Consider the following 16149-nt stretch of genomic DNA (forward strand, 5'->3'; position numbering starts at 1 on the left):
ATTGTGCAGAAATTTTGCATTTCTCTCTTCACTGTCTTCTCTTTTTAAAGTGGTTTGTCACTGGAAAGATCCTCTCACATCATGTTCCTCTTTAACTTCTTGGAAGTTCATATACATTATTTAAAAAAAAATCTAGTTTTCCAAAATATTAATATTTTTTGAGAAAAGTTGCAGACCACTTACACCAGAGATACAATGAGATCTGTGTCAAAGTAGAAGCTTCAAGTGTCTGTTGAGTTAACAGGGAAATTCTTCCATAAATTTTCTGTTAAATGGCTACTCCTGAGGGTAAATATTGTTGCACAGACCCTCTGCATACTCTCTGGTGTGTGTCAACCAAGACTGAGAGCACATTACATATATAGTGGCTTAAATATGGGAGTTTCAGCTTCCTGAGTCACTCCAGCAAATCAACTTATGCCAGTCTTTGTCAACATTTTTGCCTGTTTTTATTAATAGTGCTTTGTTTATACCATCCTCCCTTGCATTTAAATTTTTTGTGACTATGCACTTATTTATTAAATTTTGGTAGTCTTTTGCAAAATGTCATGCAGTGGTAGAAGTTAAGAGAGAAATGTTACTCGCATGCTTTTGAGAAAATAAGATTAAATTAGTGATGTCAGAAAAGAACGAACTTGCACCTTAAGGAGATATTAATAACCCATTTAGTTGTTAAATATGGGAGTCACTGAAACCAGTATCACAACTGTACTTATACAAGGAATTATTTGTTTTATTTTCCAGGTAGTTTACTTCTCATTATATTGAAATTTCACCCAGATGTTTCTTTGTCTATAAGTAACTTTCCTTTAGTTTTTTGATTCCAAGTATGGTACAGAAGTAGAAAAAATTCTGAGAATTTATACCCTTGTTTAAAAAAGAAGAAAAAGCATAAAGAACTTTCCTGAAATTTTCTCTCAGCTTATGGGACATGCACACTGGAGCTAACCAGTAGTTATCTGACAGAATACTCCAACAGCACACAGTTTAGAGTACTCTGGTGAAGTGTAGTATACTTGTTGGGTTGGCTTTCAAATAACCTGGGATTACCAAAATTGAAGCACTCCAAGTAACTGTTTTGCAAAGTGGTTCTGGATGCAACTGAAAGTGAGTTTATGTCCATGGTCTCATGATTTAAATGGATTTTGGATTTTGCATTTTTTTCCTTAGAAAGGCATTTCATATAATTCAGCGCGTGATTAACATCTGCATTGTGCATCTTGTGGGTTTCCCTTTTATTATAATTTTCATTCACCATTATTACTGTATTTTTACATGTTTTTTGGTTATTAATATATTCCTATCTCAGTCTACAGGTTTTACCTTGATTCTCCTCTCCATTCTGCCAGGGTGGCAGGGAGAGAGGGGTGTTGAGCAAGTGGCTACATGGAGTTTAATTTCCAGCTCAATTTAAATCATTACATGGTCATTTCAAGAAACACAAACCCGGAGTTGGTGAAAGTTGATTTTATGGATAGCAGAACAAATGAATAGGATATAACATGCATTTCTGACGTATAATGGTCGGTAAATTGCTTATCCTAGAAACATGAAAAAGCACAAAAGCTGTTTATTATGAAAGGCCCAGGCTTACAGCAACACTATAACATGTTCCCACCAATATCTAAGAATTGAATTCACATACTGTTGCTCTATATCTAACAAACTAGATTCTAGGCAATCTGTCTTGATTTTTGCAGAAAATACACCTGGATAGTTTATAATAACAAAAATAGACAAAAAAGCATATTTTTATGAAAATTTTAATAAACTTTCAAACATAGATAAATGCAGTAGCACGAGTACAAAGAAAGAAGGTAGTAACATTCAGTGCTGCAGTAGAATAATGCTATATACAAAAGCCTATCTATCTTTACTGTTGTCCCCTGTTCTGAGTATTTTGTTATCACAAAACAATATAAATTTTGCAACAAATAACCACTTAAGAGTACTTTGTGCCCTATATGATGTTTCACTGCAAAAGTGCAGGGTATGATATGTGATCACCACTGAAAGAATACAGTCCGTAATATTTTTGTGAATATGCTCATTTAACGTGAATGGAATATCCTAGTATAGTCCTATAGAAATGGCACTGAGGTATGTTTAGATATTTTAAATATATAAACTCCTGAGCTGTGTACAGCTGTTTGCAGCACTGCTGGGATATTCTTGCTTAGATGACCTTGGTGAGCAGACAATTACTTCAAACCATTTAAACTGTTTGGAGAGAGAAAAACACTTCCATTCATGACAAGCAATAACTTGGACAGAAACATTAACTGAAAGAGTCAAATAGAGCCTGCCAATAGATTGCCAGATGTCCAGATTAGTTAAAATATGATGACAAAACCTAGATATATTCTGTCAGCCAAATCCTGGGGTCAAAACCATTTCCCTTGGAAGATAGAATTTCACATTCAAAGGTAATATTCTCTCAATCCTGGTACTGTTTCTTTGCAGATGTGGTTTTTGTGTAGAGTTACAGCAGCCTAAATCTCTCTTTAAATTGCTTGGAATAGTAAAAATGAGAGAAATTCTTAACTGCAATAGAAGTAACAACTCTGTAGAGGGTCAATGTAACAGTAAAATAGAAAAGGCATATTTAGGCCACTCTTATATATGTATACTTAAACCTTTCTGATCTGCTTTTGATGCTGATCTGTGAGACACAGCTATTTTCACAGTGCAATTTCCAGCCATTGCAGGTAGCAGCCAGCTATACTGTGAAGCAATCTGAATTTCATCTCTGTTGCCTAGGATGGCTCAAGAATTGAAATGAATGTTGAGACAGATAAACTCTGAGATACTGGTGTATTTCTGAGAGCCTGAAATATTCTTCCCAACTTAGAAAATGCTGGGTCAAGTTTTTAAATGCAAGTGTATATTTTAACCATTGGGAAAGCAGCAATGAATTAATAACATCAAAGGAAAGAAAGAATTCAGCATGGAATATTAGCTAAATGCTCCAGTCATCTCAGAAAGAGTAGAGAGATGTCACAGTGTGCTCACAAGTGTATGTTCATTTCTTTGTCTTGGTCTAGAAAAATCACTTCAGTGGAGAATATTTTTGACTGTATCAAAGAAGAAAATACTTCTTGCATCCTGTAAAAGTTTGAATAACAAACTTCAAGAAGATTAGAATAATCATACCAGAATTGTCTGTCTGTCCCAAAGCCCGTCTTCAACAGGACAGCAGAAAGTGCTTGAGAAAGGAGAGGAATAAGGCAAATGTGTCTTGACTGCTCAATTCCCTCAAATACCTTTCCAGCCACTCTGTGGCCATGAGACTTTCAGAATGATATAAGTGAGATTCTTTCTTTAATACTTTCCAATTTTACATTGCCAGTTATGCCTGAATAGCAATTGTTGATGAAAAGAAAATTGTTCAAGGTATCTAAAGAATGTGTACATGACTTTGTCCCTTCCTAAACATACATCACTTGGCAGTGATAGCATCATCTTTTATTTTCCATGAAATGCCCCCAGAAACGTTCATCATTCCTGCTTCATGTGTTTGTTGTATAACTAATTTTTAGAATCACAGAATATCCTGATTTGGAAGGAACTTCCAGAGATCATCAAAGTCCAGCTGCTGGCCCTGCGCTGAACAATCCCAATAATCACATAATGTGCCTGAGTGTTGACCAAATGCTGTGTGAACATGTCAGGCTTGGTGCTGTGACCACTTCCATGGGGAGCCTGTTACAATGCTTGACCACCCTCCAGATAAAGAACTTTTTCCTAATATCTAACCTAGATCTCACTGGGCACAGTTCCCTGCCATTGCCTTGTGTCTTATCTCTATTCACCAAAGAGATTTATGCCTTCCCTACCACTTCCCCTGGAATCTTTAGACCATGATGGGGTCTCCCTTCAGTATCCCCTCAAGCCAAGTGACCTCACACACAAGTGCTGTTCCTCACACAGCACCTGCTCCTCATATGGTTTCCTACTCCTCAGGCACCCTCAATAAGGTAGGTACAGTTTGATCTTTTTGATACGTTTTTTCTGGTAAAAATGACTTGTAAGCACCCTAAATTTTCATTACATTTGCATGACAATCACTCCCTGCACGTATTAGCACTTTTGTCAGTGTGAAAATGTTCTCCCCAAGTGCTTTCATGAGGTTGATAACTCTCCAGAGACATTGCCTAGGTATTCATGATTGTAAAGCTACATTAACTACGTGCTGAATTTTCAGTTCCAGTCTCAGTCACCATTTTAAAATTTTCCAAAGTATTCTGTAAAAGCGGCTGAAATTCCAAGATGGGGAAAAAATAGTGCTTCCATTATAATGTGAAGTTGCCTAATGTGTTCAATTTTGTACTAGGTATTCTGGAAAGATGGAGTCTTCCATAGTCCATGATTTGTTTTGGCACAATCCAATTTGTCATTTATGGTTTAACCTGTTCATTCATCTTGTATTTCTTTTTTTCCCTTCCTGCTGGAAATAAAAAACAACTAGAGAGGAAAGGCATTAAAGATTTGCTTAAGAAGATCAATTGCACTTTGATGCACTTCCTTTGCTGATTAAATTGAAAGTTCACATTTTATCAGTTTGACATATGCATAAAAATGAGGTATTCAAAAAAAAAAACAAATAAGAAAACCCAAAAGCTCATAGAAGCATCACACTTCTTTTTCAGATTATTACACAAGGGTAGACAAAAAGTAGCAATGGCAATTTTTTTTTCCAATGACAGAATATGTGGCAGATTAATGATTGTTATTTGAATCTACATTTTAGTTCATTTTCCTTCAGGACAAAAGTTAATAGGATATTGATGCCATTTGAACTCAGAACTACGTGTTCTGTAAACAAAGATTGTGTAAATTCTAATAGGTCATTTTGCCACCTGATCTCTGTACCCTCAAAATGTGGGTATATTTTCTGAGAACTGTTATAGAAAATAGAAATATCTAAAAAAGGCACATGCACTACTGCATGCTTTTTCCAGTTCCCAAAGATGAAGTTTCACTCCCTTGTTTAGAGAAATTCTGCCTCAGGTTCTGTAAGGACTTAAGTTTAACAGTATGTTATACTTAATATAGCATTGCTTTAGTAGATGTTGATTTTTTGAGCTTATTTAACTTATTTTTCAAGTGGACATCTTCATTATAAAAATATTGCTGTTCAGCCAACCAGAGTGTCAAGATGACAACTAGCTAGTTAGTTGGTCCTTTCCTTCTTGGAAAAGACTAAAACTGAAAAATCAAACAAGCAAACCCAAAATATATATATTCTTATATAATACAGAGCTGTATTTTAATTAATAAAATCTAGATTCTGGATATTGGATCACAGTGTCTTCATTTGCAAGGTATATTATCTTCCTTCTGACAGTCAATACATAGGATAAATTACTAATAGTTGCCTGTAACTTTTTATGCTCTTAACTTTGGGTTTGTTCTGTGCAGTTAAAAACAAGTCAAATGACATTATTATTTTTAGTGACATAATTTACAGAATGAATTATTATGCTATATGAAAATAAATATTTTATTTGTAAAAAAAAAGATAATTCCTTTATTTTAAATACTGGTTTCATTTTTTTTTTAAGCTGAATATGATTTAGCAAAACTATCATACTTTTTCAAGGCATAGAAAAGTTCATTTATTCAATTTGAAAAAGTCTTAGCCGTGGTGTGTATGAGATCCTATTAAGAAAAAATCCCTAGTAAATTCTTACATTTAAGAAAACATCAGCTTTTAGCCTTTTCCAAAAGGGCTTCCATTAATGCTTCCTTTACTCTCTTGTATGTCTTTATTTCGTTTGTTATTATCTCAATCAAAATCAGTTTAAGAAGTCTTATTCTGTTAATAAGTTTCTCTATTTTTTTCAAATGCTTGCAATACTAAACCTCATTATAACTTTAACAAATCTTATTTTTCTGAGAATAATATCTTGTTGGAGAACTTTTATTATCACATTATTATATCACATTATATAGTAAATCATATTATATAGTAAAGAAAATAGAGTATAAGTGCAAGCCACTGCAACGTCGTTTATTACAAAACACTTTCTCACATATTTAAGATTCATTGATTTTTCCAAAACTCAAGAGTGCCATTTCCAGTCCTGTTGACTTTGTGGGTCCTAGATTCATGTGTCTTTTATTATCTATAAATTAAAATAAAAATCTTATAAAAATATTTTATCTATATGTCTTGTGGCCCCATAATGGCTGATATAGGCTATCCCTGCAATAATATTGCTTATTTATGCTGTACCCAGGGTAGGACTCTGTGCAAAAGAAAAATACTAAATCATGGAATTGTTTGAGAATAGAACTCTTTGGCATCACCAAAGCTCACCATCTTCCTGCTGTGCCAAATCAGGAAACACCTCAAAAAAAAAAAACTCCCCCCAAAAAAAACCCACAAAAATCAAAACAAACAAAAATGCCCGACATACAAGCAAATAAACAACTACAAACAAACCATATGTCAATGTAAATACAGAATACAGGAATATGCTACTCTTTCAAGATAACATGTTTTAGTATTTTTGAAAAGTAAAATTCAGAGCTTGAAATTATAAATGCAGTTGCTTAGTGTTTAGAGGTGAAGAACAGAACAGAAATTAGTAACGGTGGTGTCAGAATGCAAAGTTTCAGGTTCAGTCCTTTAGAAAGAAGTGTAAAAAGGATCAAATGATGATATAAAGTGATTTATCTGCTGATTCTCTGAGTATAAACAAAAAACAAGTCAGCTAAATCAGTTTTGTGGGGATCTCAAGAGCACTAATGGGATGACAGAGACTGAAACACCAGCTTAGGCCTGCTTAGAGATCAGACTAGTGATTTTCACATTCTGAGTTGCTTCTGTTTTTCCAGAGGATTTTTCTGTTTTGTGTCAAACCTTGTGAAAACACAGTGAATTCTAATTCCTTGAGCTAATGGATGATGCAAAATGGAAACAGTTTTTGATCATGCTAGGGAGTCATAAAAGGCCTAAATTCAACATGTTAATTCAGCATTGCTGCAAGAAGGTTCTTAGCTGCCTGTGAAAAATATTGAAACACTTCTGGCCCAAAGGCAGCAGGACAAAATGTTCTAGGAAGTTATCAATTGGTAATTTCTCAGACTATCTGTGGTAATGCCTGCACAAACACAGGAACAGGCTAGAAGTAATTCTCAGTTTCTATTTTCAAAATATAAAGAAATATTTACTTGATAATTTATCATGGAAATAAGTTGGTGTCTTCAGTCTTTAGGAGTTATCTGCCTCTTGGACTACCACATATTATCAATTAGTCTACAAAAAAAACTAAACAATCCTTTCCCCTACATAAATTGTGCCCAGTATTTAAATGATCTAAAAATATATTTTTAAAATTGTTTAATTCAAATTCTAATTAGTGCTTGCATTTTATCTATGACAGTATGTTTATAATGTGTTAAAAGGGCATTTTTAAGGGAAGATAATAAGGTTATCTCTCTGGTTTATAGTACTCTATATTATAGAGTGGTTGATCATTTTAAAATGAACTAGCCACATGATTTTCAATATTTTTTGCTTTGTTGCTTTTTTGTTGTTTTTCTGAATAGGACTGACAGTGCCTTAGCAATTTTATGCAAAACTGCTCTGTCTGAAAACTAAGACACTAGTGAGTTCATTCAGCACTGCAGATGGTAAAGAACACTTTTTGGCTAACATTGCTTCCCATATTATAGTAGAGTAGGGGGACAAAAGGGGAGAAAGGCTCTCTCTATGTTTTGATTACACTTTCAGCATGTGCAGATTCCTTAAAGATTCAGGAGTTGTAGTTTAAAAATACACTTATTTCAATTATTCCTCCTTTTGAGAAAAAAAATAGCTTTTTGCATTGCTACTAACATTCTTGATTTTGCCAGGTTGTGCAAAAAACCATTGTTTATATAGATTTAGCTCTTAAAAAATAAATAGAGTTTGTCTCTTTTAAATTGAAAATCTGAACTAAAATGTGTTGCAGTACTTCAATCCAAAGAATAGACGTCTATAATGAGTCTTTTTTTCAACCTTATTAGGTTGAAAATTAGGTAGAGATAAATTAGGTACCTTATTAGGTAGAGATAAATTTATCCTAAATTGTTTTGTTTAAAATTAACTTGACACTTGTAAAGATCACAAAACTAATCTCACTCAGTTCTCTTTGTATCTCCTTATATGTTCAGTATAAATCCCATGAAATTTTGATGTCAGTGAATTTCTTTATTTTGTTTAACCATGATGTGATCAAAATCCATCTTATTTTGATTTATTTTAATTACTAGCTCTGAGTAGATGCATCTATTGAAATCTCGGGTGAAATTTCCTTTTTCTAATTTGTGCAGAGATTAGATTTTACTTCTTAAAACAAGAAGCTTGCAAGTTGCTTGTTTTGCTTTACATTTCTTTTATTTGGAATCTGGTATTCTATCCAGACAAAGATGGGTGCAAAAGGTTAGTGATACCCATGGGGCAGACTTTTCATAGAATTCATTAGATGATCTCAGAATAAATCCATTGAGTTCATATATTTGCCTGAATTTTTTAAATCCAGGGGTTTTCTTCTCAGGCAGCTCCCTCTTTCCAAGGTTCCAGGGTGGACCTTGGCTCTCTATCAGACCCCTACTCAACTGCTTTCTCATTTGCCCTCATTACTGAAACAGTAAAAAAAAAAAAAAAATTAAAAACCCATGTCTTGAGATACAGGCACTTTACTATGTAAAGTAAACGTGCGCAGAAGCAAAGCTAAAAGAGGAATTAGTTCATTAAGTCCTGTTTATGGACAGGTGTCCAGACATGTCCTGGGAAGCAGGTTCTGAGTATGCATTTGGGTAATTTTGGATGACAAATGCCATTACCTCAAATGCTCACACTCCTCCTCATTTCCTTCAGCTTTTATTGCTGAGTGAGACATCGTATGATTTGGGACATCCTTTAGGTCAGTTGGTGTTGCAGTGTGTTGCGATTTCCTGTTTTACTTCCCAGTCCCTTCCCAGGTGTGGCAATACCTCTCTCCCTTCCCCCTCGCCCCCTTGCTGAGTGAGTTCTGTCAATCAGGCTTAACATTCCAGCAAGGCCTCGTGTGGTTGGTCGGGTTCAAAGGATGCCCTTCAGGCCTGGGGTCATTGGCCTGTCTGGGTGTCCCTTGTCCCCTGGGACCCTGCCCCTCCCACCTGGTTGGTTCTCACCTGTCCCTTCCCTCCCCCTGTCCCTGAGCTTAAAAAGTCACTCAGGCCATGTGCTCGGGATTCTGTTGAAGCTGTTACTAAGATTCAGTCGTCTGTGACCATGGAATAAACTCTTGATATAAACCCTCCGGCAGAATCCATCTCCTTTTCCTCCTCACCATCGCCTGAAGCCTTTCCACCAGAGGTAAACTGAGTTTCTAACCTTGCCTGGACTTGTTCCAGTGCCTGCTGCCACATCCAGCCAGCCAAAGGTGTCTCTGAGGTGAAACAACACAGTTGCCGCCTTTGGCCAGCAGCAAGGGTCAGATGAGCCCAGGCACAATCTACCTGGTAATATTGGGATCGTATTCCAATAAGTTGGGGTCAGCTGTCCCAGTTGTGTCACCTGCACACATCCAGCCTGCCAGCCATTAGGGAAGGGGCTGCAGGGAAAGCCTTGATGCTGAGAACCCAGTTCAGCAATAGCCAAAACACTGGTGTGGAACCAGCCCAGGTTTAGGCACAAAGGCAAAGCACACACTGTGCAGGAAAGTTAACCCCCATACAGCCAGACTCAGCGCACCAAGGAATGCTGATACGTATTATTCGTGTGTTACATGCTCGACCTTTGTGAGATGTCCTCCGTTCTTTCAAGCTCAGATGAATTTCAAACTGAGGTTGTGGAACTGAAAAAGCTTCAGGGTATAAATTTGCACAGTAAAATATTAAGCTTTCCCTAATTAGATGCATTAATGATCAGGCTTTTTGTAAAAAAGCAGTAGGGATTGTTTTGCTAATTTTCATCATGCAAACAAAATACCAAAGAACTTGGAAACAATTCAGAGGAGAACTTATTAGGGGGAAATGAAAAACATAAAGGAGTACAAGGAGAATGGAAGAATTAAAAAGAAAAAAAGTTATTGCCTGCTTACTAGCAGACTTATTTATTTTTTGGATTTTGCATTTTAATTTAATTATTATAATCCCATTTGAAGTGCAGCATTTTACATGAGAAAAAAATCCTAATGACTGAGCCTTAAAGAGAGAGAAGGGAAGGCATTAAAGTAAATTGTATTACAGAAGGGTTAGTAATGTAAGTTTACTGGCTTTCCAGTGAGCTAAATAATGAGATTAATATTTAATTAATACACATTAAGGAACAACTAGCTACTTGTCACTTGGTGGCTGTGTCTGTATTCAATGTACTTGATTTTTTTTCTTTCCTCATTGAAAAGATGGAGTGAAAACAGGCTTCTGTTACAATGTTAAAGTGGCTGATTCTTGAGAAGACGCTGCCCTGGTTGAGGCATTTTTTCAGCCTCAATGTGATCTTCAGTGTTCAAGATCAAGAGACACATCTACCAATTGATTTTTTTTTCTCACCTTATTGAATGCAACACATGCCAGCAGACTTTTGTTTCACTCTATTCCCAGTGTAGAGCAGCAATGGCTCAGATTGATTTTGTATTTTCTGAAACAAGGGAATGTATGGATGTTCTTGTATACAAGCATTTACTTGCTTTAAAGATTTTTTCTGAGGTAGTTATTTCTTAAATATAGAAACATAGTGGTTAATGTATCTTTCTACAAAAATTTGGTTTCTCCTAAAAGGTGTTTTAATGGAAGAAGTGAAAGAAAAACTTAAGGTCCTTTGAAAATTCAAACATTCAAAAATTATCCTCCTAGGAACAGGAAATTTAATTTACAGATATCAGTTTTTAAATGCAACTGTTGAAAATCTCCACAATCTGTAGTCATTATTTCTGTATTTGTTTAAAATGCATCTGTTTAAAAATTGTTTTCTAAAACAAGAGCACTTAGATTACTCTTTCGTGAAAGCTTAGATTTGTATCTAATTTTACAGAATCAGAATGCACAATAGGTAAAACAAGAAAATAGTCTTAACCTGAGAACTCATAATAAAATTTTGAGAATTTTGAAGAAGTACCTCCTTATGTTGGTTCCTGGGAATTTTTTCCTCAGAATGGCTCCAACAAAGGACACCCAAATTCATCCAGGGGCTGTCAAGTTCTCTTTGAAAAATGCTACAATCAGTCATGCATAATGTTCCAGTTAATATCAGAATCAGAGGAGACAAGGATGGAACCACCTTAATCAGGTGCTTAATACTGAGTAACTCATGGTAACATATTCTCCAGTACTACAGCTAGATTAAATATTGCAATATTAAATTACCCTAAAATAATATAAAAGCAGAGGAATTGAGAATATTGCGTAAAGGTGTATAACTAATGCAAAACGGCAAAAAACTAATGAATGTTGTTCATTATTGTCTGTGATATTTTGGAGTTCCTAAGTGACATACAAGAAGAATTACTTTATCAAATTAGTAATACAATATAAACATCAGCTTAGAAAAAGCCAAATCTTTCAGATTTGGAAATACAAAACTTTGTCTGTGACTTACGCGACCTATTTTTATCTGTCACATGTTCAGAAAGGTGTTCCTTTCCTGAAAAAATAAACAAAACAAATTATCAAAATCTACAAATATTACAGTATCCCACCCTCTAGGAAATGTTTTTTAAAAATATTCCCAGTGCTAGGCATCTATATTATTAGTGTCTTGAGTATTTTTGACTTGTTCTCCATCTGCAAATACTTCGTTTCACACTATGGTATTTCATTCAGCAATTTGTAAAACTGCACTAATTTGGGAACAAGGGAAAGGAAGGGGAGGTTACAATCTAAATCTATGCTTTTAAAGCCAAGACCCTTCTTTCTTTTCCACCTTCTGAATGTGACCACACTGATGGTAGAGCCTTATGATTTCTGCAGGATGTCTGCACAGGAAAGCAGCATGCAATGGGCGATGCACAGGCATTGGTGCTGGGATGCACTCAAATCTTGTGCCATCATGGTGACAATCTTCAGAGCTGTCTTGTACAGGACAGCATAAAAGGATATGACATAATTTTTCCAGTCATGAGAAGAGTTTAACATGGCTTTTAAAGTTCTAATGGTTCAAAAGCTGCAACTTCTAAAACTGCATTCCTGAAGGGAAGTTTAAAAGGTCTCCATTCACTATTGTTGGGAGACATACTGTCAAGGCATTAGTGGGTCTAGGGTCTTCAGTGAGACATGAGCAGTTGTGGGTTGCAGTAAGGTTGGTTATTGCATGAATACATCAGTCTCGAAGCAAAGAGTTCAGGAAGTTAAAGTCCATGCAAAATCTTTCTGGCACAGAGCTCCAGGTCCCGTGCAGGAGCAGCAGCAACAGCAACAGTTGTTGTTCCCTGGTGCAGAGTGTGATTGATGTTCCAAGCAGCAGCAGGGACCACAGCCTGCCTTCCTTCTTCTTGTGTCCTTCTTGTTGTCTTCTCCTTCTTGCTGTTGTGGTTGTTGATAGTCGTGGTTGTGGTGGTCATTGATGATCATTGCACCCATTGCAGGCATTTTATTTATAAAACATCCAATCAGCTAAAACCGCAATTTTAAAATGTTCTTTCTAAACCAATCTAAACTGGATTCTAATGTGTGAAAGTAGAACAACAGTAGTGTCTGTCCTTACCTAAAAAGCTATGTATATAATACTATCTATTTATACAAATGTATTCTCTGTTTTCTTACTTAAAATTTATGTGTATAAGTTTATTTATCTACATGAATAGTTCTATTTATTTACACATCTAATTTTATCTTTTTTATGTCAATAATTCTATCTAGTCTAGTGGCAAGGTTCTGCTATGATTTTGTTAAGTCTATAGCTAAGTTGTTGAACTTTAAGCAAGGCCTTAGTGCCTTTACTAGCTAGCACAGTTTCTTAAGGCATTTAAAATGTATCTCTGCTTACTTAAAACTATAACACACTTCTACTTACTTAAAGCTTAAACCCATACTTCAATTTTCTATCCATGTGGCTTAATATATATTAATTTCTATACATTTCTATAAAAAATTCAACCCCCTATATTCATCACCTTCTCTGAGGAACTGAGAGAGGCATACATTCCAAAAATATTCTACTTCTTTAAAGATACCTTGAGAGAAATATATTATTTCCCTAGTCCTTCCACATTTCACCCCCACAGAGATCTGTTATCATTACTCCCTTTCTAATATTTTTATTCACCTTTCTATTTCAAGTATATGTATGAACACATTCACAGGGTGTCATTTGAGCATTGACATGTCATTAACAAAGCTTCATTCATATTCATCTACATATTCAGTATTTGCTCAGTGTTATGAAGCTGACAGGAAAGGCACGTATTTCACTGGAGATGAAATCTGGGATCATATTAATTAATTCATCACTATAAATCATTGGAAGAGAGCATGTCTTGTTAGCTTCAGTTGCTCAGATAGCAATCAGTGGCTCATTAGCTTTAAAAATATCAACCTGGTTGAGGTATCATTGCTCTGCACTGTAGACTGATGAGGCACATTAGGACAAATGCTACATGGCACACAGAAAAATTGCTTTTACCCATTATTCCAGCTACATGCACAAAATCAGATTGGAATATCACTGGTAAAGACATTCAGTCAATGACCAAAAAAGCACTGCAACTGACCACAGGTTTTGGCCTTAATTTGCTGCTAAGTGCTACTTAGCCCCAGTCCTGCATGCCTTGTGAGTGCAATGCTCTGATTTGACCTGATCAAGGGGATTCAGATTAATTCAGAAGTGAAGAGTTCAGCCCCGTCTATTTTTAAAGTTAGTGAAAGACATTTTCATTCATTACCAAAGCTATTTTTATGATATGAGATGCATAAAATTAACCAAAAATCCATTAATGTAATACAAAAATTTAAAAAGCATATATACTTAAAAGAACATTTTTGAAGTGTGAACAATAGTACCTTCAATGTTAAACGAGTCTCTTGTAATTAATATGGTCAACATAAATGTAAGCATTAGCTAGTTTGAGCAGCTTTTTGCCCTCCCAAAGGACTACACTTTTACAAAGAGATAATTATTCAGTCATTTCTGCAGAGGTTTTCAGGTATCCAAATAAAATGAAAGGGAAGAGCACAAGCAGAGTTAAGCAGGGGCTCGGCATACATAAAAGGTACTCTGAAGTGTCAGTATGCTCAGCCAAAGGCAATAGATGTAGTTTCTGAAAGACACAATTATGCCAAGACTGCAAGGGTAGGCGTGAGAGCAACAAGCCTTCACTAGTTTCTCAACACTGAGCATCAAGTCGATTTTAACAGCAAACATGTAAAAGAAGCGTACACTTGTAAATTCGGGGGGTTTTACACAGTGGAAGATGTAATTAAATGTCTATCTCTGTTCTCACCATTTGCTGACTTGTCAAGCCACAAACTAAGAATACTTTCTGAGCCTCTACCTCCTGTTTCTTCATGTAGTACCTGGAGTGAAAGGCAGCCTGGAACATGTTATTTGCAACAGAGGAAAAAGAAAGCAGCCAGCAGAAATAGAATCTCTGGGAGCAGCTTGGTACTGTACACATGTGTGAGTGACATAGCATGTCCCCAGGCTCAGCCATCAGAAAACTATGTGTACAGTCTCATCCATCAATTCCTATCTGCAAAATGTCCTTTAAGGCATGAATTTCTCATGTTACACTTCCATTAACTTAAAGGTCTGTATCTTATAATCAGTATTATTTATACTGCTATCTTTAGGCTGTTATGGATAAATTTTAATGTTCAAACAATTTTACCTGAGCTATTACAAATTTGAAAACATTCAGTGATTTAAGTAGTCACCTTTGCTGTGAAAATCTTAGTGCATCTAGTCTTAGAGAAACATTAAAATTTTTCAAGGTAATTATGGCTTATATTTAACAGCTTAAACTATTTTCAAATTAAATGTAAAGCCGCCATCGTAAAAAACAGATATATCTGCTGACCTGTCTTAGAATGCATGCCAGCAGACTATCACTACTCATTCTTAATTATTAGATTGATTTTAATTACTAAAATAGAGAATCAATTTATTTTATAAGTGGCAGAGTGTGATGGCATCCAGAGCAGTTTCTAAGAAAAATTGCAATAGTCATGGATATTCACATATAGATTAGCTCTTTCTCTTCTGATTGTGTTTTAAAATTCTAAATGTGTTTTATTTTGATTAGCTCAATTTGGTGGTGTGCTTCTTTGATCCCAAATATTCAACACTGACCTGGGAAACCTGAACATAAAAAATGTCTGGGTTAACCTTCTGCAAGGTCAGGGTGCAGGCTGAATGGAGAGTGACAGAGACTTCAGTTTAATGCTTCATGCAAAAGCTGACCTTTTCCTTCTGTAATTCTTTGTTTCCCTGTTTCACTATCAGACTAACAGTAATGGCCATTTTTCTCCTAGACTGCTGCCTGGCTTTGGATGAAGAGAGACACCTGACACTCTTGCTCTTTCTTCTGAGGATTTTTCAATCTGTAATCATGGCATTGGATGTCACACAAATTTCAGGAATTCTACTCTTACTGGCAAAGACTGTCTGTTCTGTGCTTCAGAAAGTGTCCCTCTGTGTCTAACATCCTATGTGATGTGAACTCAGCCCTCACAAGAAATGTAAGAGAAGTGAAACCAACAGCCATGCAACGATCCCACACCACTGGAAGCATATGAATCACAGCAAGTAGTGGCACCTACCACCTCAATTACTAAAAAATATATGTAGCTTTTCTTTGGGTGACTTTAGTTTCCAGTACTTTGATGTGATTTATGCTTTGAAATGCAGCTCACAATTTTCATGTCATTGCTATATCTGCCAACTAGAGAAGAGATGAAAAAATGGAAGAAGAAATGTAGATTAATCCTACTTGGACAGCTCTGTAGCATAGCTTTTATCTGAATGTTTTTTAAAGATTTTGTATCTTATCCCAATTTGGGAAAAAAATTAATATTGTGAAGGCACAAAAAGCTCATCTCTCATGCACACAGAGGAAGGCAGAGGGCAGTAGGGGAGGCCCAGTGCCCCAGTCAGAGACATGAGCCCCTGCCCTGCCTCTCCTCCTCCCAGGGATATCTTGGGGAGCACCATCACCATAGGTCTTGCAGGGCGAGGTCATT

This window comes from Zonotrichia albicollis, chromosome 1 (assembly GCF_047830755.1).
Source record: "Zonotrichia albicollis isolate bZonAlb1 chromosome 1, bZonAlb1.hap1, whole genome shotgun sequence".
Taxonomy (NCBI): domain Eukaryota; kingdom Metazoa; phylum Chordata; class Aves; order Passeriformes; family Passerellidae; genus Zonotrichia; species Zonotrichia albicollis.